This window comes from Myodes glareolus, chromosome 3 (assembly GCF_982192425.1).
Source record: "Myodes glareolus chromosome 3, mMyoGla1.1, whole genome shotgun sequence".
NCBI classification, from domain to species: Eukaryota; Metazoa; Chordata; class Mammalia; order Rodentia; family Cricetidae; genus Myodes; species Myodes glareolus.
The window spans coordinates 20,855,776-20,883,092 of NC_142028.1; the positions used below are offsets into that span (position 1 = coordinate 20,855,776).

A 27,317-nucleotide genomic window follows, 5' to 3' on the forward strand; every position below is an offset into this window, starting at 1 on the left:
GTGAGTGTCACTGGGGTTCCTTGCTAGAGTGGGATGAGAGGTGATTTACAGGAGTGCAGGCGCCTTACCCACTGGCAGTACCAATGAAGAACAGGTCTGTCACTCCTTCAGAAGCTGACTATCGCTCCTCAGGGACGGTTGGGGACTTTTAATTCCTCTCCAGTCCACGATGGAATGTTGAGAGCCCTGACTTAAGCAGGTTCTGTGAGTTCTAGAGTACATGGTACTCAAAACTGCTCTCTGAATGTCTGATCCTGCGGCCTCCATCTCCCAAACGCTGGCTTTATAGGCATGAGTCACCCCAACCCCACCTGCACCCCCACTTCGGACCTCCCTTGCTATTTACTTGTTTGGTGTTTGGCTAGTTTCCAAGAGAACTTTAGAAACATTATTAGGTTAATTACGTGTGATAGCTCTGATTCATTTTTCACACAAACATCCACAGATGGAAACTTTTGTCTTAGAAATCCTTTTGCTGTATCCTAAGGTCCTGGTAAGTTACGTTTTCCTTTTCATTGGATTCTAGCAATTTTAAAATTTTATCCCTGATGTTTTTTAATCCGTGACCCATTGGTCATTTAAGAATGTGTAATTCACTCTGCATGTGTTTGTAAGGTTTTTGAATTTTGCTTCTTATTGATATTTCTCTTGTTTGTTTAATATGCTTTGATAAGGCACATGAATTATTTTGATTCTTTTTTAAACCATTTTATCTAATAATATGTTAATTACATTTATTTTTCTTACTTGCATAAGTGTTTGCATATATGTGTGTGTGTGTGTGTGTGTGTATGTGTGCGTGCGCACGTGCACAAGCGTGTGTGCACCCGCAGGAGGACAGAGGACAACCTATGGGAGTTGTTTCTCTCCTTCCCCAGTGTGGAAGCTGAGATTGAACTCAGGTCATCAGTCTTGGCAGCAAGAATGTTTACCCATGGAACCATTTTGTTAAGACACTTTTTTTTTTTTTTTTTGCCTAGAATGATATGCCATAACTGTGACAGAAAAGTTAGACAAACATACATATGGCAGGTATGGTTGTTCTCTAACTCCAGCACTCAGGATGTTGAGGCAGGAGGATTACAGGCCAGAATAGGTTTCTAGTGATTTGAAAGCCACCAAGAGTGGGACTCTGTCCCCACAATTAGAAAACCACTCTGTCTTTGGAGGAGTCAGTGTAAGGTTAGGGACATCTCCCACAAGCTCTTTCTGAGACAGGAAGCCAATGGAAAGCAGTAAAAAGGTTAAGAAAACTTTCAGTGAAAACCGGAATTCAGCGGAAGGATAGCATGCCTTGCCAGAAGGCAAGATAGGTGAATAGAGAAAGTACAAAGAGCAGTTATAGCCAGCGTTTGTTTTATTGAGGCTAGCATGAAAATCGTCTTCTGCCCAGGATCACGTGACACTCCACCTCCTCAAACCAATACAGGGAAAAATAAATACATTTTATTTCTGTTAGTTTAATCTTGCAGGCTGTTCTGTGTAACCTAAACCTCGGGAAGGGTGTATGAGATAGGAGATGACAGCTAACCAGACGTACTACTGAGAACTTTACCTTTCTCACTCTCTGTGGAGCTGGACCAGGAAGGCACAGCTATTTATAATTACTGTCTCCTGTTTAAACCTAAGCTTCAGGGACAGATTAGAGCCCCAAGCTGCTCATCTGGTTCCTCTTCAACTAAACAATATAAGCATTTTGAATATTGTTTATTGAAATGTCCATCTTGAAAGCATTAAGTGTCCTCACTGAGAATCTGCCTCCCCATCCATTTTCCTAATTTCCTGCCTACCCAGAAACTTTCTCCCTAAACAATACCAGGGCCTGGGTGTAGTTCAGTGGTTAAAGCACTTCATAGTATATGTGAGGCTCTGGGTTTGAACTATAGCACTGAAAAATGTGAACGAACTCCACCTGTTAACTGCCTTGCTAGCATTGATGGTGGAAGAAAGAGCTGGGAAGGAAGCTGTCTGATGGCAGGCCCTCGGCTCTGAGAAAGCTCAGATGGAGTTGGATGCTAACCCAGCAGTAATGCCCCTCTATGGACAGTGACTACAGTAAGTAGGAGTTTGGACCAAACCAGTGAGTGTGGGAGAAGTCTTAGATATTGGAAAAGCAAGGAAACAGATTTTTTTTCCCCTGAGCTCTCCTAGAAAGGAATATACACAGCTGTTTTTGTTGTTGTTGTTGTTGTTTTTAGTACAAAGAGACCTTTGTTGAACTTCTGGCGTGCAGAATTGTAGGATAATAACTGTGTTAGCCAAGCAACTGCATTGGTGCAATTTGTTAAATCAACAATAGAAAACTGTTTTACAACGTGAGCAAACATAGGGTATAATACTAACACAATACATACATGGACATTTACTCATAACCAGCATCCTCTGGGTTACACCAACCCAGTGTTTACATGAGGTCACACTAAACCGACATCCCATATTTACTTCCCTGCCTTTAGCTGATTGTAGAATATCTTTTTCTTTTTCTTACAAAAATTTCCCTCAGTTGTCCTCAAGACTCCTCAGTATGGGAAGGGATGTAATAGCAGAGCTAAGCTCTACTCCTAACCAGGGTCCCACAGTTTCCCTTACCTGGCTTAAATGTTGTTGATGTCTACTGTTCCTCAGTACCTGGGGAGTCTCACTTAAGGTTCCAGGCAAAACTTCTGCAATTCCAGACCTGACCATGGCTTCTACCACTCTAAATGGAGGCCTCTCTCCTGCCTGCCAATTCCTGGAGAACCACTCTGAGGCTTAATATTAATTACAAATGGTTAGATGTAGAAGGAGCGTGGGCCGCTTCCGGCTGCCCGCCTCCCAGCTAGCTTTACCCCTGAATAATTACGTGGAAACTGTATTCATTTAAATACTGCCTGGCCTATTATCTCTAGAGAGTTACTTACTGGCTAACTCTCACATTTTGATTAACCCATTTCTAATAATCTGTATCTCACCACGAGGTCGTGGCTTACCGGGAGAGATTTAGCATGTCTGACCTGGTGGCTGGCTCCATGGCGTCTGCCTCATTGCCCTCTTCCCAGCATTCTGTTCTGTTTATTCTGCCTACCTAATTTTCTGTCCTATCAAAGGGCCAAGGCAGTCTCTTTATTAACCAATGAAAATAACACATAGACAGAAAGCCCACCTACATCAGTTAGACCTATTAGCTCAAGTTTATTATTAATTCACTCTTACAACTTAAATTAACCCATTTCTATTATTCTATATTTTACCACAAGGCTCATGGCTTATTACCTCACATCTTGCTTCCCCGGAGACTGCTGGTGTCTCCCAGACTTCACCTTCTTTTTCCCTTTATCTTTGCTTGGATTTCCTGCCTGTCTCTATTCTACCTGGCTATTGACCAAATCAGTTTCTTTATTAACCAGTGGTAATAAAACATATTCACAGCATGCAGAGGGACATCCCACATCACACCAGAGCTTCTCTGGTGATCTTGTGTTGCCAGGGCTACACATTGATGCCACTCTCTCAGGGTCTCAGTGCTCTCAGATAATGTCAGAAGAATCATTTTCTTACTTCATGTGAAATGTATTTGAAACAGTTTCAAAGCAGTGTGTCTCAGGATTGACCATCTTTTAGGCTTTTAAAATGATTTTTTTGATGAAATAATTCTAACAGTTGAATTATTATTCTCCCCTAGACTCAGTTGTAAATTAAGAGGGCATCCAGTCAGTGACTCTCAACCTTCCTAATGCTGTGATCCCTTAATACAGTCCCTCAAGTTGTGGTGACCGCCAACTATAAAATTACTTTGTTGCTACTTTATAATTATAATTTTGTTACTGTTATTGATTGTAATGTAATTGTTTGATATGCAAAATATCTGCTATGTGACTTGCCCTCAGAGGATTTTGAGATACTGCTAGCTTAGACAAAGGAGTGTAGGTAACTACTTTCCCAAATGCCTTTCCCTAAGAGAAAGGAGAGTCCAGCTCATGATATGTTTCTATAACTTCATACTAAATATATTATGACCTACTTCTAGGACTTCGTTTTGCATCGATTCCTTTAAGGTTTATCCGGGTCGTGGTTGTGGTCTCTTTTACTTTTTTTTAAAATTAATTAATTTATTTATTAAAAATTTCCACCTCTTCCCCGCCTCCCCTTTCCCTGCCCCTTCCCACCTCCCCCTCCCCACCTTCCCCTCTTCACCTCCCCCTCCCTCTCTAGTCTTAAGAGCAGTCAGGGTTCTCTGCCCCGTGGGAAGTCCAAGATCCTCCCCCGTCCATACAGGTCTATAAAGGTGAGCATCCAATGGGAGCTCACCAAGGCCAGCTGGACTTGGAGTGATGGAGCATGTGATCAAAATGGACACTCTGAACGTGGCTGGCAATGAAGGTTGACTGAGAAGCCAAGGACAATGGCATTGGGATTTAATTCTGCGGCATAGACTAACTTTGTGGGAGCCTGGATTGTTTGGATGCTCATCTTTTTTACTTTTTAACACCTGGCACAGCCTCGAGGTGGGGGACCTTGCCTGGGATCTCCCTGACAATTCCATGTTTCCGCGGAAACTGCTGATACAGGATCTGCCAGGAGGTGGCGCTGTTGACCTTCATCGTAACTCTGTGTCTACCTGAACTGATTTCTCCTTTGCACTGTTCACCTTGCAATCGAAAATGAGCACGTCGCTGGGCAACAAGTCCAACTTCTTCAGTTTCGGCCGAGGTTTCCTGCTGGCTGCTGTGTGGTGAGTTCCGGAAACCTCAGGACCCACAGACTTCCCCTTGTGGGGAGCCCGCCCAGACTTCATCCTCTGCGGGCAGTCACGCCCCACTGGGGGAAGTTGAGACTGGAAAGGCTTTCCTTGAGGCTGGCACACCTTGCTGTGCCTCACCTGTTCCTTCCAGTGCCCTGACTGGCCAGCTCCATCTGAAACCGGAGTGAATCGAGAAAGGACAAGGTAGCAGCTGGTTTCTGGGGTCTGAGGGAGGGAGAGGCACACTGGTTGCATCTGGGGTGGGTTTGGAGAGAGAAAAAAGGGAAGGAGAGGGAGCTGGGTGGTAGAATGGCCAGGCTGTCTGTCTGAAAACCAAGGTGCGTTGATCTGTATTTCTTTGGTGCAGGTGTTTTGTGACTTTTGGCTTTTTATGACATGAAAACTTTCGTTTTGGCAAAGAAAGCATTACGATGAAATTTTCGGAGAGGGGACAGCCTGGACCTAGAGGGTTTAGGAAAAAATGAGGGTACCGGAATTATTTATAGGAGGGTCTATAGTCCTCTCAGATCAGTTCCTTGGGGTCAGCACGCTCAACCTCGGAATGAGGCACCGCCATTACAGTTACTGCACAAGGCTGTGATATCATATTTGTTGAATGAGATAATATTTGTATTTTCTCATGTTTCAAAATTACGTGCCGTCCTTTATTGGGCCAAACCTGTTTTCTCCTTAACTATCATCTTTTTTTTCTTTCTTCCTTTTTCCTCCTATCTGTCTCTCAATCTCATTATCATCTTGTCTCTTTTCTCTCTCTCTCATTTGTGCTACTTCCTTCTGTAACGAGTCTTCTCCCCGTGGGAGAGAAAACGTGTTTTTTTCTGTACATGAAACCGTGCCTTTTCCCTACTACTCAGTACGAGCCACCAGTGGATGGGGGGAAAAGGAGGGAGCTGCTGGTCCACTGCCATGAACCCGGTTGGACACTGGACTTTGCTAACTGCCTGGTTTACTGTTCTGCCTCCATCAGCATCTCCACCCACAGACACCTAGAGACTGATCCTTTCACTGAGATGTCATGAAGTATTGTGCCTTTGCAAATGATAACCTTTCCCCTATGCCTTCATTATTGGCCAAAGTTGTAAAAGTACAAGTGCATGCAAAGTCCATGTCTGTTGGACTATTGCTTCTGAGCTCTGTGTGAAAGATTTATTTCGGGTCCCTCTCTGGAGTTGGTAGGTGACTGTCTTCTTATTATGATGTCCCCTTCCCCTGCATTTGTCTGCCTTTGCATCTTCATTTTATAGGCACATCAGTCATATTAGACTAAGGCCAATCCCGTTTATCTTTTAATAGTTTCTATCCCTAAATAACGTCAAATTTGGGGATAGGAAGTTCTACAGTGTCAACTTGTGAATGGAGTGGGTCACAACTCAATCCATGACAACAGTTTAGTCCTTATATATGTGCTCAGATTACAAGTACATATGAGCATACTCAAAGACAGTCAGGACATCTTAGGAAAGGCTCAGCTATCTCCTGCTGATGCTTCTTCTCACACTTCCCATCTCTCGCTATAGTCTCAACAACAGTGTGCTCAGAAGTTACATGTTTGTTTTGTTTTAGCAATAACCAATAACTCTACACACACACACACACACACACACACACACACACACACACACACTTACCTGTCTGCACTCATGCACGCACACACACACGCACACACACAAAAACAAAACTTGTGGCTTAAAGCACACAGTCTTGTCTTTGAGTTCTGTGGGTCTGAAGTCAAGCATGGGTAGGGCAGCCTTCTCTCTGGAGGCTCTAAAGGAAATCCAGTTCTCATTTTGCTTGTTTCTGGAGTTTTGAGCACATTCCTGAGTTCATGCCCTTGTCCATCTTCAAAGACCACACTGCCTGGATTTAATTTCTTCAGTCGTCCACACTGACTCTTGGCCCTCCTTTTGACCATTTAAGGATCTTTGTGAAACACTGGACTCACTCGGTTATTTGGAGTAACAGTCCCTCTTTCAAAGTTAGTTGATTAATTCCACCTGCAATGTTAATTCTCATTTGCTATTTAACACGAATAAAAGCAACCTATAGGTTCCAGGGATTTAGGGCATGTGCATTGTGGAAAGAAGAAAGCATTTTTATTTAGTCCTGTATTGATCTTTGAATTTATTGTCATCCCCTTCCCCCATCCACATCCTTACTTTTTGTTTTTCTTTCTTTCTTTTTTCTCATTACTGGGGATTGAACTCAGGACATTGTCACTATATCCTCAGTTTCTTTTTAATTGATTTTGTTTTGTAATTCTTACAGTATGATTGAGTCTATGTGTTTGTGTATGTACAGACACACAGAAATAAACATAATGCAGCTACATACATGATCACAGACACCGTAATGTGGGTTTGCGCCCAGGAGCACAGCCAAGAGGTACTAGACCCTCCAAAGATGGAGTTACAGGCAGCTGTGAGCCACTGGAGTCGGGTGCTGGGGACTGAACTTGGGTCTCTCCAAGAGCAGTACATGCTCTTAACCACTGAGCCATCTCTTTAGCCCCACATTAGCCCTCTCTTTATTTTCTGCTTTTCAATGGAGTTTTGCTTGTCCAACCTGGTCTTGAACTGACTCTGTAGGCCAGACATCTCTTGATCTTTCTATTTTCCCACCTCAGTTTCCAGAGTAGCTGCCAGCACTCACTTTCTACTTAGAGACTGGCATTCTCCTTGTTATGAATATCAAGGAAGCTTAAATCCCTTCAGCTTGCCTCAAGATAGAATGAAGAGACATGTGCTCTCTGGGCAACAACTGGGTACCATGATGCTCTCTGTATAATACTGTTTTAAATAACAGAAAACTCAACATTATGTATGGGATAAGTGGCATGGATGCTGAATGTGCTCTATATGTTAGATCATGTCTTGCACACAGTTTCCAAGCAGAGAAAATGAGAGAAGAAATCGATTCCCTTAAGGTAAAGTTGCCAGTTACAGACAGAGTGAGATGAGTCCAGGCCAAGAATTTATTTTATTTTGTTTATTATTATTAGTGTTGCTATTACTTTTGTTGTTGAGATTTGTACTTGTTATTGGCTTTTGGTTGTTGCTTCTTTTTGAAATAGGGTGTCTCGTGTCTCTGACTATTCTCACTCACTGGGTAGCTAGAGATGACCTTGAACTTCTGGTTCTTCTCCTCCTCCATTTCCCAGGTGCTAGAATTCAAATGTGAGCCACCGTGCTTAAGTGTGAGATTTATTTTAAGTGCTACCCTTCTATCAGTGGCTGAAGAACAAAGGACTTAGCTCTCTGTCTTACTGTTTTGTCATCCTTTTTCTTCTTATACGTGAAAGGTGGCTATAGATGGGAAAAATGGCTAGGGACACTTCCATGTTCAAAGACTGGAACCTCTTATTTTCAGACTTCTAAGAGTTTCTTTGAAATTTCTACCCAAAATAATGAGACGATAGGTTAGCGCATAGTTGGCGAAAGCTACTTTTAGATAATGAAAGGAAGTGGAGGAAATGAGGGGGCTCCTGTGTGCCCCTTCTCTTGTAGCCTCTTTCCTAGGTCTATACTCTCTCATCTCAATGCAGAAGGTCTCCTCTGCCTTGGATAGTTTGCTCTCTTTGCAGCAACTGAGTTACATGCTACAACTAAATGCTCAATATGAAACAAATTAAGGGATGAAGATTCATGATTTGAGGATGCATTCTATCAAGGTGTGGTACAATATGGCAGTGGGAGCAACTTGTGGCTCTGGTGACAGAAGGGGGGAGGGTTTTCACTAAAATTCTCCATCATGTATAAGGAACAACAACAAAAAATAGACAATGTGCCCACTCTGTCTCATGTAGCTCAGGCTGACTTTGAACTTACTGTGCAGTTGAGGTAGGCCTTCAAATCCTTGATGCTGGAATTACAGGCTGCACCATGACTCTTGGCTTGGATTTCTCCTTTGTATTCGGTCTGGGATTTAGAATATAAGACTGTGCTTCTCACATTTAAAGTAAGTCTTCTCTCCTCAGATAAATTTCTCTGGAAACAGCCTCAAGAACATTGCCAGAGGTGTGTTTTCTAGGTGAGAGTGATAAAGGAAGATGCTGGCTGACCACTACATGTGCATGCATAGGACACATCCACAGACGTGCAAGTACCACACACACACACACACACACACACACACACCCCACACACCACATGTACACTATAAACACCGTACACCACACCCTCTCGCACACACACCAAACACACACACACACACACACACACGCAAGCACACATGGGCTTAGGATAAGCCTCCCTAAGACAGATTGCACTATTTTGGCTTCTACTAATATTCATCTAAGTGCTCAATGATCTTTGTTGATCTTGAGTGTGAGTTTAATGCTGCTTCTCATTGGCTATGAGGTACAGTAGCAGGATTTGTCAGTACGAGAAGCGGAAGTGGTGTACTTTGTGATTTGAGGCTGGAAAACCTAAGGGGATACTAAAAATCTGACCTGGATATTCTGTCTTCCTTCTGATTTATAATCATAGTCTACAAATCCAGTCAGTATGGTTGGAATCTGGAAGGGCCTACCTGGCCTCTTGACCCTTGAATTTCCCTTCAGGCTTCAATATCTGCTCCCTTCAAGGTTCAAAAGGGGCTGTCATCTTGGTATGAGCCAGTATGAATTTCTGATAAAAGAGCAGAGTGCTAGAATACTCCTATTGTCTCAGCAATGAAAACACTGGTAAGTGGTAAATTCCATATGTGCAGGAGCTCCAACCAGAAGCCTGCCCATCCCAAAGCATGGTGGCAGAAGGCATGTGATAGTGTATGGGCGTGGTGAATTCCAAGACCCAAGAACTCCTGCCTCATTCCTATCTACAGAAAACTCAGCTGAATGCAAAAAGACTAAGTGTCATCAGGCTTCTGAGTGGTGGGAACTTGTAGTAGGAAGAGCATTTGGTGGGGATTTGAAACATCCAATGCCAGCAGCCTTAGCTTCAGTGCCAGTTAACTGCTGAACAGACACCAGTGGTTTGGGTTGTTTTCAAAGAGTCATTTTTTTCATTAGTTGTAACTGGTGCACACTAGCTCTTCAGAATAATGGATCACATGGCTATACTTTCACATCACCCTCTCTCACTCTTTCTTCCACTATCCTCTTCCTCTTCTCACACAATTCCTTCAGAAGGCTCTTGTAGTTTCACAGTTAGAACCCTGTGGCCTTTGGGATGCAGGTACTGCATTTCATAATGTGTTCTTAAAGGGATTAATGAATAAATAATCCAGGCCCAAGTGGTGCATGCCTTGAATCCCACCACACAAGAGGCAGATATAGGTGAATCTCTATGTTTCAAGACCAGCCTGGTCTTCATACTAAGCTTTTGGATATTAAATGCTACATAGTAAATCCCTCCGTGTCTCAAAAATAAATGAGGAAAGAAAGAAAGAGGGAGAGAGTGGTGTATGTGGGGGCAATGGATGACAGAAACCAGTGATGGCTTAGCAGGCAACAGCATTTCCCTTACAAGCCTGCTGATCTGAAGTCAACCCCTAGAAACCACATAAAGCAGGAAGGAAATAAACCACTGGTCTCCACACATGGTGGCACAAGCTCTCACACATGCAAAACCCCTATACATTTATTTTCTAAAGAAATAAATAGCAGGGTTCTGTTTCAGTATCTTGCTTCTTTAGTTGTAATGTGACTATCATGGCATGGAACATAGAGGCACTCAGTACATTTGCAGCATGTTAGCAGAATGACTCTGTGATACTAGGGTTGACCTGCTGTGTCTACATCATTCCTGGATGCTCAGGCTACTCTTCCTGACACCATGTGACCTCAGTTTCACTCTTTTCTCACCCATAATCAAATCTCAGGATGGCCTAATAATACAGCCAAGATAAAGACGTGACATGACATCATATTAGATCTCTAATTTCTTTTGACCGTTTTAAAACTCAACACCTAAACTATAGTTTCCAAGTATAATATACTGTTATTAAAACAGCAGGGAGGTGTTCTGACCTGATTTTCTATGATAGGAATGAAGGAGAATTTGAAGAGCGCCACAATACTGTAAGACTGTTAGAGAGAAATGTAGGTAACCCAAGCACTATTTGCAATGGTCTGTGTCTACTCCATCCTTCATCATCACACTAATTGTTCCTGGACCAAAACGAAAACAAGCAATTATCAGTCCTCTGGGTTAGTACTGAACAGGGAATGGACGTGGCCTAATTTGAAATTAAAAGTAGGAGTTTAGATTATCTACAACTGACCGGACGATGAACACTCAATGATGTCTGCATAACTGATGACAAGCTGTGGCTATGGGTATTCAGATAGCACAACATAAATATCTTACAAAAGGGAGTTTCTTTGATCTTTGATCTCTGACATAGAATTGCTGATGATGTACCTTGTCTATCTTCGTAAACAAGTCAATGGTTTAGTAGTAATATGGGCTACAGTAGGCTTGCATGAAGATGGAGCTCAGTGTTGGAGAACTTGCCTAACACAAATGAAACCTGAGACTTGATCCACAGCACTGCCAAAACGTTGACTTGAGCACCTAGCAGAATGCAGGGACAGTGTAATATGAATCTTCTGAAATTTATTTTGAGTGTGAAAAAAGCAGTGGGTTCTGCTGGAGGGTGGATTAGTAGAAGTCAAAGTGGAGATGGAAGTTAGGAATATGGATTCTTTGGATGCCCGCTTGGTCATGCAAGGAACTGAGATCTTCTTAGGGCTGTGAGCTTAGTTCAAATACCAACAGAACTACAGAGGGTACTTTTATTTCTGTCTATACAGCAGTGGTCCAGTGACTGGTGGCCCCATTTCACACCACAGTTATTGTCAGAAATAGCATTCTGGCCGTTATCTAGGAGGACCTGATGGTCAGTTTATTCATGCACTGATTCTCTAAAAGATAGAACTTCTGTTGTCTCAGCAAATCACCTGCATTATTTTATTAATTTTTAGGTTTACATACAAAGCAGTGCTTTTCATTATGACATTTTTCATACACATGTATACTTTGTTTTCATTATTTCCCCTCTGTCTTGTTTATGGTTTCTTTTTTTAAAATTACACTTTAATTTGTTTGTTTTGTGGAATGTGCGTGTGTGCAGGCAAGAATGCTACAGCATGCATATGTAGGATGCAGGTCAGAGGACAGCTTATTGGTGTCAATTCTCTCCTTCCTAAATGGAGTTTCTGAGGATTGAACTCAGTTTTTCATGCATGGTGGCAAGTCCCTTTACATGCTGAGCCTTCTCACCAGCCCTTACTTAAGCTTGCTACTTCTCTGATAAGCACCATGCCAAAAGCAACTTGGGGAAGAAAGGGTTTACTTCAGCTTACACTTAAACTTCATGTTCCATGACTGAAAGGAATCAGTGCAGGAACTCAAGGCAGGAACCTGGAGGCAGGAACTGAAGCAGAAGCCATGGAGGAGTGTTGCTCACTCTCTTAATCCTCGTGGTTTACATAGCCTGCCTTTCCACTGGCCCAGTGCTGGAACAGAGAGCCGGGTCCTCTCATACCAATCATCAATCATGAAAATGCACCATAGGCTTGTTCACAGGCCAGTTTGGTGAGGACATTTTCATTCTCTCTCTCTCTCTCTCTCTCTCTCTCTCTCTCTCTCTCTCTCTCTCTCTCTCTCTCGCTCTCTCTCTCTCTTTCTCGAACACTTTTTAAATTGAGGTTCTCTCTTCTTTTTTAAAAAAAAATTTTTTTAAATCATTTTACATACCAACCACAGTTCCTCTCCCTCCCCTTCTCCTTCTTCCCCCAGTCTCCTCCCTGCCCATTCCCCATCCACTCCTCAGATAGGGTAATGCTGCCCATGGGGAATCAACAAAGCCTGGCATATTCAGTTGAGGTGGGACCAAAATTTTAGAAGGGAGAACTTCTAGAACCTCTATCTAGAGTTTCTCCCTCCTAAAATGATTCTAAATCATGTCAATTCATAAAATCTATGCAGTACACCCTTCATCACTGCTCTTGCTTAATCCATGCTGCCTGCTCTGCTAACTTTTGCCTTTCATCCCGCGGCAATCACCCTTTGCTTTCCTATCACATTAAGGTGCTTGATTATCATACCCCCTCTCTTTTCCTCCTTTTATCATTCCCAAAAGAGCTCCATAACCCCCTCTTTCAATTTTAACATAGGCTCATTATATAAGAGACAATATGTAGTGCTTGTCTTATGATTGTGGCTTACTGCTTTTAACATATGATGTCCAGTTCCATACATTTTCATGAAAATCTCATTTTGGTGGGGTGCTCTATAAAATTGCCTGAATCACTTGTCTTTTTCCATTCATGTACTGATCAGCATCTAGACTGGCTCATTGCATGGCTAGAGTAAGTAGCTATAGATGAGAGTAACTATCTCTTCATATAAGAGTCCATAGGGTGTACACAGAGAGCAGTATAGCTGGGATATGTGGGATTATGGAATTTCTAGCTCATTTATTTATTTATTTTTAAGAAACCACTACTTTGGTTTCCATAGTAGCTGCACAATTTCTTCTTGCCCCACATCCTCACCAACATTAATTATCATTTGTTTACTTGATCCTCATTGGGGTGAGAAGGAAACTCCCTGTTTTACGTGCATTCTCTTTATAGCCATTTATTGACCATTTGTATTTCTTCTTTGTAGCGAGTCTTTGTCTCAAATCACTACAACCAGCTCCCAAATAACTACAAGAAGACTTATTAATGATGAAAGCTTAGCTGATATCTTAGGTTGGTTTCTAACTAGCTCTTATAACTTAAATTAACTCGTTTCTATTAATTCACGTGTTGCCACATAACTTTTGGCATTTACCTTTTCTCCTGTGTATTTGGCATCCTCCCTGAGTTTTGCTTGTGATTCTACTTTTTTCTTCCCTGTATTCTCTCTGTCCTGAAAACCCTGTCTAGCTTCTGACTGTTTAGTTTTTTATTAAATCAACCCCAGTGACATATCTTCACACACTGTAAAGGAATATTCCACAACACTTCTTTTAAGAATTGTCACTTGAGTTCATTAGCCTATTTATTGATTGGATCATTTGTTTTTATAGTTTGAACTAAAGAGAAATATGCCTCTTAGACTGGAGAATAAAAAAAATTCAGGTTTACATATTTGCTGGGGGATTCTCAATTTTATTCAAAAGCAGATCTCAGCTTTTTAACTTTGCATTTGGAGCACAGGGAAGTAAGGGAAGCTTTGCATTTATGCCACTGAGCATGCCATCTGCCTCATAAATGCATTCTGGACAATTTGTTTTTAATCTGTAGGTTTGTTTCTTCCACTTTCATAAGAGAAAAACCATTCTGAGCATGTTTATATTCTAAATTGAAAAATGTTTGAGAAAGTGAGAAAAGTAAAGACAGTACTCTAGACAACTTTAATTATCTCTAAAATAAACGGCAGCACAGTGCCTGTCCAGTGTGCAATGCAAAAGCATCATCTCATCTTTCCCTTCAGGCTATGTACAATAAAGCACCAATAAACAGAAAACAAACACTGTGAACTGTTGGTTTCTATAGACGATGTCATATACTTAGTAGTTATTTCCCATGTAAAGTCCATAGTGTTTCTATAACACAGTCAACTAAAATTTTCAAGAATGTTCTGTTTGATCTTTAATTTTTTTCCTTTTTTTATTACTTAAACAAATATCAATCCAAATTCCCACTCCTTCCCCTGCTTCCAGTCCCCTCCCTCCACAGACCCTCCCCCACCCTTCCAACCCTAAGGAAGTGCCATACACCCACCCTTTGGAAAGTGCAAGGCCTTCCCTACTATGACTAGGTTGAGCAAGGTTTACATCCAAAGAGAATAGGATCTTTAAAAAATATAACTTTCCTTGGTCCTGAAAGACATGAGGAGCATGAAGTTTTCTTTTGAGTGATAAAAATATGTTGGAAGTACATAGAATTACTAGTTAGTTACTCAAACAAAGTAAATTTAGCACATTTATTCAATTCAAATGGAATGTCCAGGATAGTATAATCCATAGACAAAAAAAATGGTTTGTGATTGCCCTGAGTTAGGGGTGGGGACACTGGGCAATCACTGCTACTAAGAGGGAGTTTTATTTCGGAAGGTTATGAAAGTATTGTATTTTCAAAAAGATTTAATTATTTTTATGTATATGGTACGTTGACTGCATATGTTGGTGTACCATGTGTGCCTAGGGCTGGGAGAGACCATAAGAGGATGTCAAGGTCCTGGAAGCTTGAGTTATGAATGATTGTGAGTCACTATGTGGGTGCTGAGAATCAAACCTATGTCCCCTGGAAGAATAATAAATACCCTTAATCATTGAGCCATCTCTTCAGTCCAATGATGTATTTTAAAGTAACACAGTGATGACAATTGTATAACACTGTGAATATAAAAGCAACTTTTTGAAATTTGAAAATATTGAATTTTATGATACACAATTAAAAGAGCAATATTACAGGTAATTCTAACTCTGCAAAATAAAGAAGGAAAGCCGGGAAGAAAGACAAAGGAAGGAATAGAGTGGAGGAAGGGAAACAGGAAGGAGGAAAGAAAGAAAACCTTCTGAGAGACAATACAGGATAAGATAAATTGTAATAACACTGACTTTGGGCCACTGTTTCTCCATTTGTGAGAATTCTATGGTTCACTCCATGCAGTGTGTTTAGAGCGGCACCCAACCTGTGAGAGCGTTGTCCATGTTTGGCACTGTAAACACAGTCAACAGCAGTAGGCAACTGTGGGGGAAAATAGAATCAAGTAGACTCAGCCTTAAGGAGTGGCAGGGTGGGGCAGAGGGCAAAACTGACTGTTTAGCTTGATTATGTGAACTCTGCTCTCCTGATAGGGGAGAAGGTGAGGTAGAACATTGAATGTAGCTAGCTTCCTGACCTAGGGTTTTGTTTTATTTTATTTTCATTTTGTTAGTTTTTGTTTTTGTTTTGAGACAGAGTCTCACTCTGTAGTCTAGGCTGGCTACAGAGCAAAGACAGACTTAAACCCTCTGCAATCCTTCTGCCTCAACTTTCAAATGCTGGCATCACAGGTGTGAGACACTCTTCTCAGCTGTACGTGGGTCTTGTGAAGTTCCAAACACGTGGGAAGGGATGGTGAGCAGCACCTCAGGCGTGTGGTTGCTCAAGGCAAGCAATCACCAGTCACATACTTCTGAGGAGCTCTCCCCAAGAAGGCAGGCAGGAAGCATGTTACCATTGTCATCTTGTGTGTCTATGTGCACATGTGAGTGCGGGTGCCGATGGAGTCCAGTAGAAGGAGTTCAATACCATGGAGCTAGACTCATAGGTGGTTGCAAACTGCCTGACATGAGTGTTAGGAACAGAACTAGGGTCCTCTGCAAGAGCAGTATGAGCTCTCAACTCCTGAGCTATCTCTCCAGCCCTTACTCTCCCATCCTCCAAGTGAGGTCTTTGTTAGACTCTTATTTTGCAAAGGTCAAGGTCAAAGGTCAATCCCAACTTTAAAAAATGAGCATTACTGCCACGTTCTTATTTCCAGGACAGATCTGGACCCCATGAGGGTGCCTGGTGTCTCTGATGACTCCTTTACTTGTCAGTTCTTTCTGCAGTTTGGACGGCTATACCTATATGACTTGAATTTTCTGTAGCAGTCAGTCTATGTGAGCACACAACAAACAGGACTATTGGAAATACTCTCAGTTTCTTTTTCTCCTTAATAACACAGAGAGAAGTGCAGGTATCCATGTCCCTTCTGGTTTTACATCTCTCCATGCTTTTCTGTGTGCAGATATTTCTCCCTGCCTAAGGTATGGACAAATACTGACAGTGTGCTGGTTGTTACTGCCCTTACTCTAGATCGCAAAACTTCACTGGGCTGTTGAAGAGCTCTATCATACTGGAGACCGCACTGGTACATCTAAAAAGCGGCCCTGAAAGTTCATTTGATTGCAGATTACCTTCCAAGATAAGTCAGGCATCATCTCTCTTGAAATGTATTAACCTTTGTTAGTTATGAGTGTAACAGTTATAAAATACGTATAAGAGAAGAAAACATGCAACCAACAAATGATGCAGTCACGTGCAGAATCAGCTTCACTTCTAAAACAACTAGAGCCACAGTTCAGTAGATGCTCAAATCATTTACCACTAAGCTTCAACTCTTGAAGGCAGGGTGCCGTGGAAGAGGGGGCAATGCATGTGTGTGGGTGGAGAGGAAAAAACAGTATCTGATAATCCTGCCTTGGAGCTTTTAAATACATTGGTCTTGAAATTTTCAAGCACTTTAACCTTTCACTTATTGTTTCAAGATTGGGTCTCACTCCGTAGCCCAGTCTAGCCCTCCTTTATCTTTAGCCTCCTACGCTCTGATTGCAGATGTGCACTTCCATGTGATGTATCATTTTCCCCCATCAGAATGTCTATGATTATGTGATTCATAATTTTAAAGATTAAGATTTAGTATTATGATTCACTACTTTATAGATTAGGAATTAAAATGCCGAGAGGGGATGACACTTGCAAAAATTTACATAGAACAATACTGGCAAGCAGGAATTAAGGAAGTAGATATGTGTGATACTAGAATGATGGCCAGCTGCCAATACAAAATCTTCTCTAGTGAATTAGAACCTAGTGAATTTTCTCTGTATTGCTTAAGAAACAGAGATAAGCAGTGGAAGCAGCTAGTTAACGCATGCTAAGTGTTATGCTAAATATTTTGCATGTGATATCTCTTAATTCTTACACTCAGATAATATCACAAACCTCGTAAGAAAATGAGAAAAACCAAGTATACAACTACTGAGCACTAAAAACAAGTATGTTTGATTTCAGAAATGGGATTTATTTACTATAGTTCTAAGATTTGACCCAGAAATTGAAAGTGAACTGAGGCCAACGTATGCATGATGGATAAGCAAGATAAATCCGCTTTTAATAGGCAACTATAAATGCCTATGAGGAAAGGGGGCAGAGGCAGTAATATGCACAGGTTCAACATAGAGAACACACAGACAAGAGATAGTGGGCTGGCAACTGGGCTACTGCATGGTTGTTCAGGTGAAAAACAAATGTAACAGGATTATGAGCACATCCCTACACATCCACATCTGTGCACACACCACTTTGCACTTCTGCTCATTAGATTATTGCCCACGTGTTCTTTCCTAACATTCTGGAAGTCTTTCACCATGTTAAGAGGAGAAGGAACTGGATCTGTGTTTAAGTCTGTGCTTTGAAGGGGAGCTTATGTCCCCGAGAGCGTGGCAGTGAAGCTGATGCAGTCACTAAAAAGCTTCAGGTTCTGTGATATTCAGAAACTCAATGACTCCTTTGAGGAGCAATTAGAGAAAAGAATTTCTTGAGTCAGTAAGTTGTCTGTAAATGAATGACATTATGACTGCACTGATGGACCTGCAGATGCTAACTGCCCCAGTTTATTTATTTATTTAAAAACTGTTTACATTTGTATTTATTTATTTATTTATTTATTTATTTATTTATTTATTTATGCAGAGGCAGTGACCATGTGGAGCATGAACCTAAAGGTCAGAGAACAACTTGAAGATGTCTATTCTCTCTCTTCTCTGTGTGGGTTCTGTTACTGAAGTCAGTTTAGCTTGGTAGGAAGCACCCATATCTGCTGAGCTAACCTGCCAGCCCTTATTAATTAATTAATCAATCAATAAGATATCTAGCTGAGGTTGACCCTGAACTTCTGATCCTCCTGCATCTATCTCCAAAATCCTGGGATTACAAGTAGTGCCACTATGCCCAATTTATTTGGCATTGGGATTGAATATTGGACCTCACATATGCACTCTGCCTCCTGAGCTACCTCCCCAGACTCCTTGATAGTGCTTTAATAACAGTGTTTATTTTAAGGCTCTGCCTACAGCTTGGAGGCAAAATGCTTTGCTAGAATGAATGTGGCTCTGGCTTCTATTTCCAACAGCACACACATACATACACAAACACAATATATTAGAATCCCTCGTAAACCGGACGGTGGTGGTGCATACCTTTAATCCCAGCACTCGGGAGGCAGAGGCAGGCAGATCTCTATGAGTTCAAGGCCAGATTGGTCTACAAAAGCTAGTTCCAAGACAGGTTCTAAAGCTACAGGGAAACCCTGTCTTGAAAAACCAAATTAAAAAAAAAATCTCTTCGTGGTTTTCGGGAAGAACTCTGAACTCTTGCTAGACATCCATTTGCCACCACTTACACTGATGACCCTCATATGCCCACTGACTTTCTAGCAGATTCTCTGAGCTGAGCATGAAGGATGAGTTCAGCTTCATGGATTAGGAAATATCCCTTTCACTAGGTTGAGATAAATCCACCCCAGGAATTTGATTCTTGTCCTGAGTTCTTTCTGCTTTTGAAAAGAGATAATACATTAACTCTGTTCTGTGAACTTCAACTTGGCTGTCTCCCAGACTGGGCCAGATAATGGCCTTTAACAAGCACCAGGAAGAACTCACTAAATTTCAGGACTCCACCCTGACTGTAGGTCAGGAGAGCAATTTCGATGCCTCATTGATATAAGTACATAAAAAAATTATATCTGATCATATTTCAAAAAATATTTTTTGAGAAAGAGTCTCACTATATAGACTGGACCAGCCCTAAACACATAGAGATCCTCCTGCCTCAACCTCCCAAGTTCTGGGATTATAGGCATGGGTTTAAATATATTTTCAAAAACTAATTAAGCTGGGCATGGTAGTGAAAACCTTTAATCCAAGCACTCAGGAGGCAAAAGCCGGCGAATCTCTGAGTTTGGGACCAATATGGTCTACGTCATGAGTTTCAGGCCAGCTATGGCTTCATAGTGAGGCCCTATCTCAAAGATTAAAAAATAAAAATAAAACTACTAATTCATATAAAAGTCATTTTTGTCTATATTTGTTAACCATTTAGACATAGCTAACTTGCCTTCCTCCAGTCTTAGCTATTTGTTTATCAGCATATCAGTTTTCTTATTGTCATAAAATTACTGCTTTTTCATTGTGATTTTTTTCCTATGGAAAAAATATTCCATCTTTGAAGTTTATGAAGTAATCACTAATCTTACCTAACCTATAATGTGAATTTATGCTTCTCAGAATGATTATTACTTTTTCCCCCAACTAACATTTATTTCGTTATCAATGGAGTAATGATGTAAATTATTTTTGATCAAGTAAGTAATCCATTTCCTAAACTTTAGAAGTTTCAATCTCTGCCGTTTGTCAGCATCTCCTGGGACACTTTCCCATTATTGAATGATGCTATGTGGAGTCATTATCCAGTACCCTTTATCAGTCTCATCCCTGGGAGCAGTGGGGAATGAGCAGCAGGGATAATATTGTCATACAGCTCCTGTGAGGTGCAATGGTGTGAGGACCACAGACCTGCTGGAGCCCTGACTGTCCACAAATCAGCCTTGGAAGTCTTCACTCATTCTCACCAGTCCTCTCATTCATAATCACTCAGACACCTTGGAGAGATGCCTGGACACAGTTCTCTCACAGCCTTACACACGTGTGTTCCTGAGAACACTCTGGTCCAGCTGCGCTCTTCTATGCTCACTTCCCTTTGATCTGTGTCACTTGCCAGGGGCTTTTGATCCTTCCCTGCAGTCCAGTTGTCTTCCATGCTGTTACGGACTCCCCTCTTCCTTCAAGTCTCCACAACAGCTCCTCATTTTTCTGCTTCCCTCCTTGCTCCTTCTTAAGGACTTTGTACATTTCCTATTTGGGTGTAATTTACTCCCTTGAAGTTTCCTAAATGTTAGGACACTTCCATTGTGTACAAATCTCTCTTTTCTTCCTCTTTTTCTTTCTTTTTTTTTTTTTGCTATCTTTCTGCCCTACTTCTAAAACTTTTCATATCACTGAACAGCTCCTAGGGCCGGAGAGATGGCCCAAAATTAAGTGAAGTGGCTGCTCTTCCAAAGAATCCAGATTCAATTCCTTGTACACACAGTCATCTGTAACTCCAGTTCCAATAGATTTGATTCCCTCTCTGGCCTCTATATTTTACTTGCAAAAACAAAATAAAACACAAAAACTAAGTTCCTGAAGATTCCTCTTCAGCCCAGATGGACATGTCAAATCAAAACGTCAGATCTGACTAATATGCCTGTACTATTTGTCTCTGGTTTGTCTTTCCTCAAGCTCCTACGGCTCTTGCGTGCTGCTGGTTCAACCTCCTCAACATCTCCAGTGTTTATTTTCACTGTCAATATTGTAACCCTAGAGCCCATTGTGAAACAATTGGTTGCTCATGTTCATTCTTCTTTCTTATCTACTATTCAATGCCTACCAAAGTAACATTATTTTTTTTTCCCCGTTTCTGTTAGAAAGAATCACCTGGTCACAAGGAAGAGGCAAGGACAGATTACCTGCTCCACCTGAGGTTGACCCTTTCGTCATTGATTTTTTTTTTCCTGCTGCAGTTTCTCCACTGCTCACAGGAGAGAGAGAGAGAGAGAGAGAGAGAGAGAGAGAGAGAGAGACAGACAGAGAGAGAGAGAGAGAGAGAGACAGAGAGAGACAGAGAGACGGGGGGGGGGGGCGGGGCCAGGGTTTCCTAATTCCTGGAGGAGGAAGAAGACCCTCAAGGTCAGATGCTGTTGTGTTCTGGGGGCTGCAAGAGTCACCCACCAAACCAGAGCTCAAACTGCAAACCTCTGTTACCAGAGTCAAGTCAATACTGACTCCACCTCTCAGCTTGTAGTCACTACTATCTCACAGAGGCTAGTAACCCTCAGGAGGGGACACATTCCACCTCAGCTCCCAACTCTGCAGAAGGAGGTAGTCCCTGAGGGTATACTTTTAATCTGGTCTGATATTTATTGTTGTTTTCCTGTGATTGTGTTCTGTTTACAGAATCTTTACTGGGCCACTGTACTGAGATAAAGGCAGCTGAGTGAACTTCCTGATTGTTGACCTGGTCTGAGAGAGAGAGAGAGAAAGAGAGAGAGAGAGAGAGAGAGAGAGAGAGAGAGAGAGAGAGAGAGAGAAAGAGACAGAGAGAGAGACAGAGAGAGAGAGAGAGACAGGGAGGAAAGAAAAAGGAGAGGAGAGGGAGGGTGTGGTGTATGACTGAGAGGGAGGGTGTGGTGTATGCCCTCTGTGTGCACAGCCCTGGTCCTCAGGTTTCTTTTCTTAACCTTTGCTTGAACCTTTCTGTCTACCAGAGACAGAGAACAGATGAGTGACTAGAAATAAAAAGTTCTCCTTGTTCTGGAACTCACTATATAGAACAAGCTGGCCTGGTCTCAAACTCACACAGATCCACTTGCCTCTGCCTCTGCCTCCTGATTTCACTTGGGAACACAAGTGAACACCATCACAACCACCTGTGAGGAGATTTTTAAAGATCTAGAAGCACCTGCTTGGTCGGCAAAGGCCAGGAAGACAAACAGGGAGACCGAGCTTTGACAGTACAATGTGTGAGGAAAGACTTGAGAGACAGGCTTCAGCAGCCACTGCAGGCTATCAGGTGTGCTGGTCTAATGGGGAAAAGAAGCCACAGTGGGAGCAGATGTGGCCGTTTGGGGTGGGCAGTGGTTGTGTGCTCTTCTCTCTTCCTTCTTTGGAGAGCTCTTTTGTAAAGGTAGAAAGCTGAGGACTTTGGGAAACTGTTAGCTAGTAAGGTGAGGACAAGTGAGAAAACATCTCAGGTACATTATTTCTGATTGTTTAAGGATTCAGAGCATTAGATGGTAGTTCATGGAATTGTGGACGAAAACAAGAGAGGATGGAAATCTGGCAAGACTCAGTTGCTTTGAATATATAAAATGCCTTGTAGGAAATCAGATGTGTGCATCATTGTTGCTCTTTGTGAGCTCTGGTGCTGTTGGTGATGCCTGTGAGTTGTCACTCTGTGAGTTCTGATGCTGTTGGTGATGTCTGTGAATTGTCACTCTTTGAATGAGCTCTGACTTGACCTCTGTGAGCTATCTAGATTCTTGCAGATAATCTGCCTTAAAAGAACGTTGCTGCTTTTCAAGGTCCACTGTCTAGAGGCAGCAGATTTTGATCCAAGCCTCCTCTCCTCTGCCTTGCATCGCAGGTCTTCAAGCATTGAAAAAGTTGCTAGCATGCTTTGTATCAAAACATTTCTATTCAAACAGGCCTTTTCTTGGGTTCCCAAGTTCATTTTAGGTCACAGTTCTCTGAGAAAGTGGAACAGGGAGAATGTCAGAATAATTCTCATCTTGATTCTAGAGAAGAGCAGGGCTAGGGGACCCTCATCTACCTATGTCATCGTGCTAGCAGATATCAGAGATAAGGCTGGGGTCTCCATTAGCCTACCTCCGTAGGTCACCTCTCCTGTCTTTTTTGCTATGGTGTCTCACAGGTTTGTTTCGCAGGTTTGTCTCTGGAGAAAGGTGGACCCTGAGTATGAGAGAAGCGTCTAAGGATCCCAAGTCCTCAGTTGGTGTTCTGTCCCTTTGGATAATGGGAAATCACCTTCTTAGCTATCAGAAACACTAAAAGATTGCCATTCCTAAAAACTGAATCTTCACACTCAAAAAGAAGATGATAGAAGTAGAATTGAAGGTGTGTGTGTGTATGTGTATATGAATATATATATCCAGGCACATATACATACAGTTGTTTAAAGAACATTGGGTATATAATTAAGAGAGTTGGACCTAGATATTAAACAGTGCTCTGCCATTTATTTACATGCTTAAATAAGACTTCATCGTTTATATGCTAATGCTTCAGTTTCTGCCTTTCTGATTGGGCATGAGACAGCCTAACACAATGACTGGCATGCTGAATTTGCTTGGTATGTAAGATCTGAAATCAGGAAGGATAGCTTGTTTTTCAGGATGTTGGACATAAGTTATATTGAATTCTTCCAAATCTGAGTAGTTTTCACTCTTACTGCTAACTGGATGTGTTTTCTCTAGCAAGCGAGTTTTCTTGTTGGATAGCTTGGGAGGGGAAGGAGAGAAGGGTGGTCAATGATTTAGGAACAAAAGTAGACCCTCTCAGTCTGGGCTCCCTCCTCCATAAAATATTCCCTCATTTAAAGTATTCATGTCTTCTGTCCCATAGCCCATAGCTGTTAATAGCTTCCTTGACCCATTGTATTTTCCCAGGAGGTGGGTCACTTGGATCTCTGAAGACCATCTTGCTGGTAGATCCACAACAGTGTTTATACAGATGCTGAGGCTAGGACTGGAGCTTCAGACAGACAGACAGACTCATATCTCAGTGGAGCAGGGTCAGATGTTGTTCCAGAGAAGTTTCCGCAACACACACAGAGAGGTTTTGCTCCAGCAGGACAAGATGGTTTTCAAAGCCACATACACGACTGCGCTTTGGTGGAGAAAGTTCCTTTTGGAAATTTGTGGGTAGATTGGTGATTGTGTCTGTGGGGACAGGGGAGAGTGATATTGTGTTAACTAAACTGAAAAGTCAGAAACAAGGGTTTTTGTGTTCTTGTTGCAAATAGGCCCAACTCTGATGCATTGAAACAGGTGCAGAAACACCCTGTGGTTTGTGATTGTGTTGTGAATCCATGTAAAAGTTTGAGCGTTAGTATTGAGATTTAAATTCTAATTATCACTAACTCCTATAGTCTCCAGAATATTGTCTTGCAACTAATTAGGGCCTCCATTCACCTTTCATTCTCATTTTCTTTATATTTTGTCTCCTTTGTCACTGTATGATGGATTCTCAATTCAAGTGGGGGAATTCAACTTTTGTAGAAAAATCAAGACACTGAAGTAAGTAGCTGAGAGGAGAAAAATCAGGGAATAACAACCCACTAGTGAGGCAATTCTTGTTTCAGGTAGAAGTCTGCCTGGAGAGATTTGGCAGGTACGGACACATGCAAACTGTAGGCAAGCTATATACAAACATAGTTTGCAACTGTCAAATGAGGATTAGAATAAAGAACTGCCCAGCTGCAAGAGTTCCTTGATTCCAATGCATGTGTTTTGTTTCATGTGGTGGCTGACTAGTATTTTATTTTCTTAACTATTTTGCAGTCCATATAAGCATAGTTGTAGCCATGCTACAAATTTTTTAACAAGATAAGAAAATTCTCTAAATATTAACATAGTGTTGTTATAAATATGTATTTATTATATTTCATAAGTATAAATGTTGGCTATAGGACTCTTATAGAAGAGGCAGATTAAACTTTGAGAAGAACCATCCCAGAGGATCGGATATCAAGGCATGCCCTTTCTCAGTTTTATACAGACCAATAGACAAAACCATTTGCTAATCACTTACGAATTTCAGGCAGAAAGTGGTATAGCAATTTCTCTTGCTGTGACAAGCAAATGTGAGTATCTTCTGATATATAAACTTGGAGGGAGATAGGGTTCTGTGTGTCAAGGTTTCTCTGTAGCTATGGCTATCTGGGTATGCCTAGTAAGTATGCCTGGTGTGTAATTTTTTTAAAAAAAATAATGGTTTTTTTTTTTTGTTATGTGCCACATGCCTTTTGGCAAACTGTAACCTTTGGAAGTTATTGTACAATTATCTTTCTTTTTTCTTTCTCTTTCAACATTTCTTTTTTTTTTTTACTCTGTGTGTGTATGTATGTTTCTTTGTGCATGGATACACACACGAACATTTGCCATGGTGCCTGTGTGGAAGTCAGGGGCCAAATTTTGGGAGTTCTCACTTCCACCATGTGGGTCCTAGGGATTGAACTCAGATTGTCAGGCAAGCACAGCAAATACCTTTACTTGCAAGTATCCCGCCAGCCTGTATGAATATCTTGCAAATAGTTTCAGAGAGTGAATTTTCCTTCTCACTTTAGCCTCCAGTTTCATTACCTTGCTTGGTATGGATAATCCTAGTTTCCTTAAACTGTCAGAGACAAGAAGCCAGGATGAGAACCTGGCTTAGGAAGACTAAGTGAAGGCCATATGGTATCTTAAGGTGGACGTTCTGTATGGCCAGGTAGCGGAAGAAGGGTAGTGGATGAAGGGTAATGGATCTGGGTCACTGAGGGAAGGTGTGTTTGGCCATAGCCAGTTCAGCATGGGGGTCTGTGCACAACAACTTCACGTTACTTCCTTATGTGCTACTGGGCGTGTAGTTTGGCTTTTGGGCAGAGCTCACAGTCTGAGCTGAATGACTTTTTTTTTTTTTCCCATTTGTACTGTGTAGAGAGATTGTGTTCCTATCACCTACTCCCCAGAGAGCCAAACTCGTTTAACTGGCTGCTCCCTGAACAAAAATAATTACTTACATCTGATAAGGTCCTGAAAGGGAAGCAAGAGGAAAGTAAAACAAGAATGCTGATGGCCTTGAGACCTTTTCAGACAGGCTCTGAGCAACCAGCTCAGCTCAGGGTTGGTTTTTCAGGGCCTTTTCCTTTGCTCTGCGTGCTGCACTCCCTTGATCCTGCCCTGTGGCCTTGGAGGGGTGGAAGTTTCTGAACTACTTTCTTTTTGCTTGTTTGGTTCACCACCTACATGAGGTAGTCTTTGCTGTCTAATTGTTCACTGGCTTCATAGATTCCTTGCTGTGTACAAACTCAGGCAAAAATTCTCTCTCTTCCCTTCCCCCTCCCTCTTTTTGACTCTCTCTTTATTTGTGTGTGTGTGTGTGTGTGTGTGTGTGTGTGTGTGTGTGTGCTTTTAATTTTTATTTTTTGAGACCAGGTCTCTTTATGTACTCCTGACTGTCCTCAAACTCATTATGTAGACCAGGGCGGTCCCAAACTCAAGAGATCCTCCTGCCCTTAACTCCCCAGTGCTGGAATTCCTGGTCAATTTCTCTCCCGTGTATGACACTTTTCACCACCTGCCCACCTCGATTAGCAGGCCACACACCTGTCTCCTTTCTGAGTTGTTAATTGTGATTCACAACATATACTCATAGAACAGTGAAAAGTGAAAAGGCATGAGGCTGGAGCTTTGAGATGTCTTTGCTTAAGTTTTTGAGGCAGAGATTCTGGCCTTCAAAAAGTAACTCTTTGATCATTAGCATCAATACTAAAACTCAGTGTGTAACTATAGGAGGTCTGGGATGGGTAACAGACATTTAGCATCACACCATGTCAGCTGCACTTCTGGTTTTGTTTTTACCAAATCACTACAAAATGAGACTGCCCGACATTACTTAGCAGGAAAATCAGTGTGTTCTATTTTAGACTAGTCAGAATTAAAACAGTAGTCTGCACTGACTCTAAAGCCACCACATCTCCGAGCAAGGGTACAGGCTAGATTGCCAGATACATAGAAGCGCTAGCAGAAACTATCGCTTCTCTTCAGAAAGAAACAGGTCTGGAGATGTCACTTAAAAGATGTGTGAGTGATATGAAACTGTTGAAGGTGGTTAGACAAAGACCCACTCAGTCATAGCTGCTGAGTCTGTGAGCACTAGACTTGGTCCACACAGTCAGGTGCTCCTGACAGTTAGCTATGAAAGGAGAAGGGACTCCTGGGGCCCTACCACTCACTACTGATTTATTGTCAGTGAATAGATTTAGCAGAGTGGGAAGCATAGCATTTAGTCATGTATGTACCCATTGGTGACTCAGGGTCACACAGATAGCAGGGCAGTAGGAAAATGAGAAGGCTTGTGTATATACATGTATGGTTCTGTGTGTGTGTGTGTGTGTGTGTTGTGTTGTGGGAGAGAACCAGAATGTATTATATACTTATACAAAGCTTTC

At 41.8% G+C, this 27,317-nt stretch overlaps 1 protein-coding gene across 6 annotated transcripts in view; it reads left to right on the forward strand.

Moving 5' to 3' along the window:
- The first annotated feature begins 4,688 nt into the window (after positions 1 to 4,688).
- The window catches only part of Styk1 (STY kinase 1), a 37,453-nt gene continuing 14,824 nt past the window's right edge, over positions 4,689 to 27,317 (forward strand). For 2 of the 6 annotated variants that reach the window (XM_087904054.1, XM_087904059.1), the window contains exon 1: positions 4,718 to 4,924. The gene's annotated coding sequence lies outside the window, so the exon portion shown is untranslated. The other 4 variants (XM_087904055.1, XM_087904056.1, XM_087904057.1 and 1 more) reach the window with 4 other exon arrangements.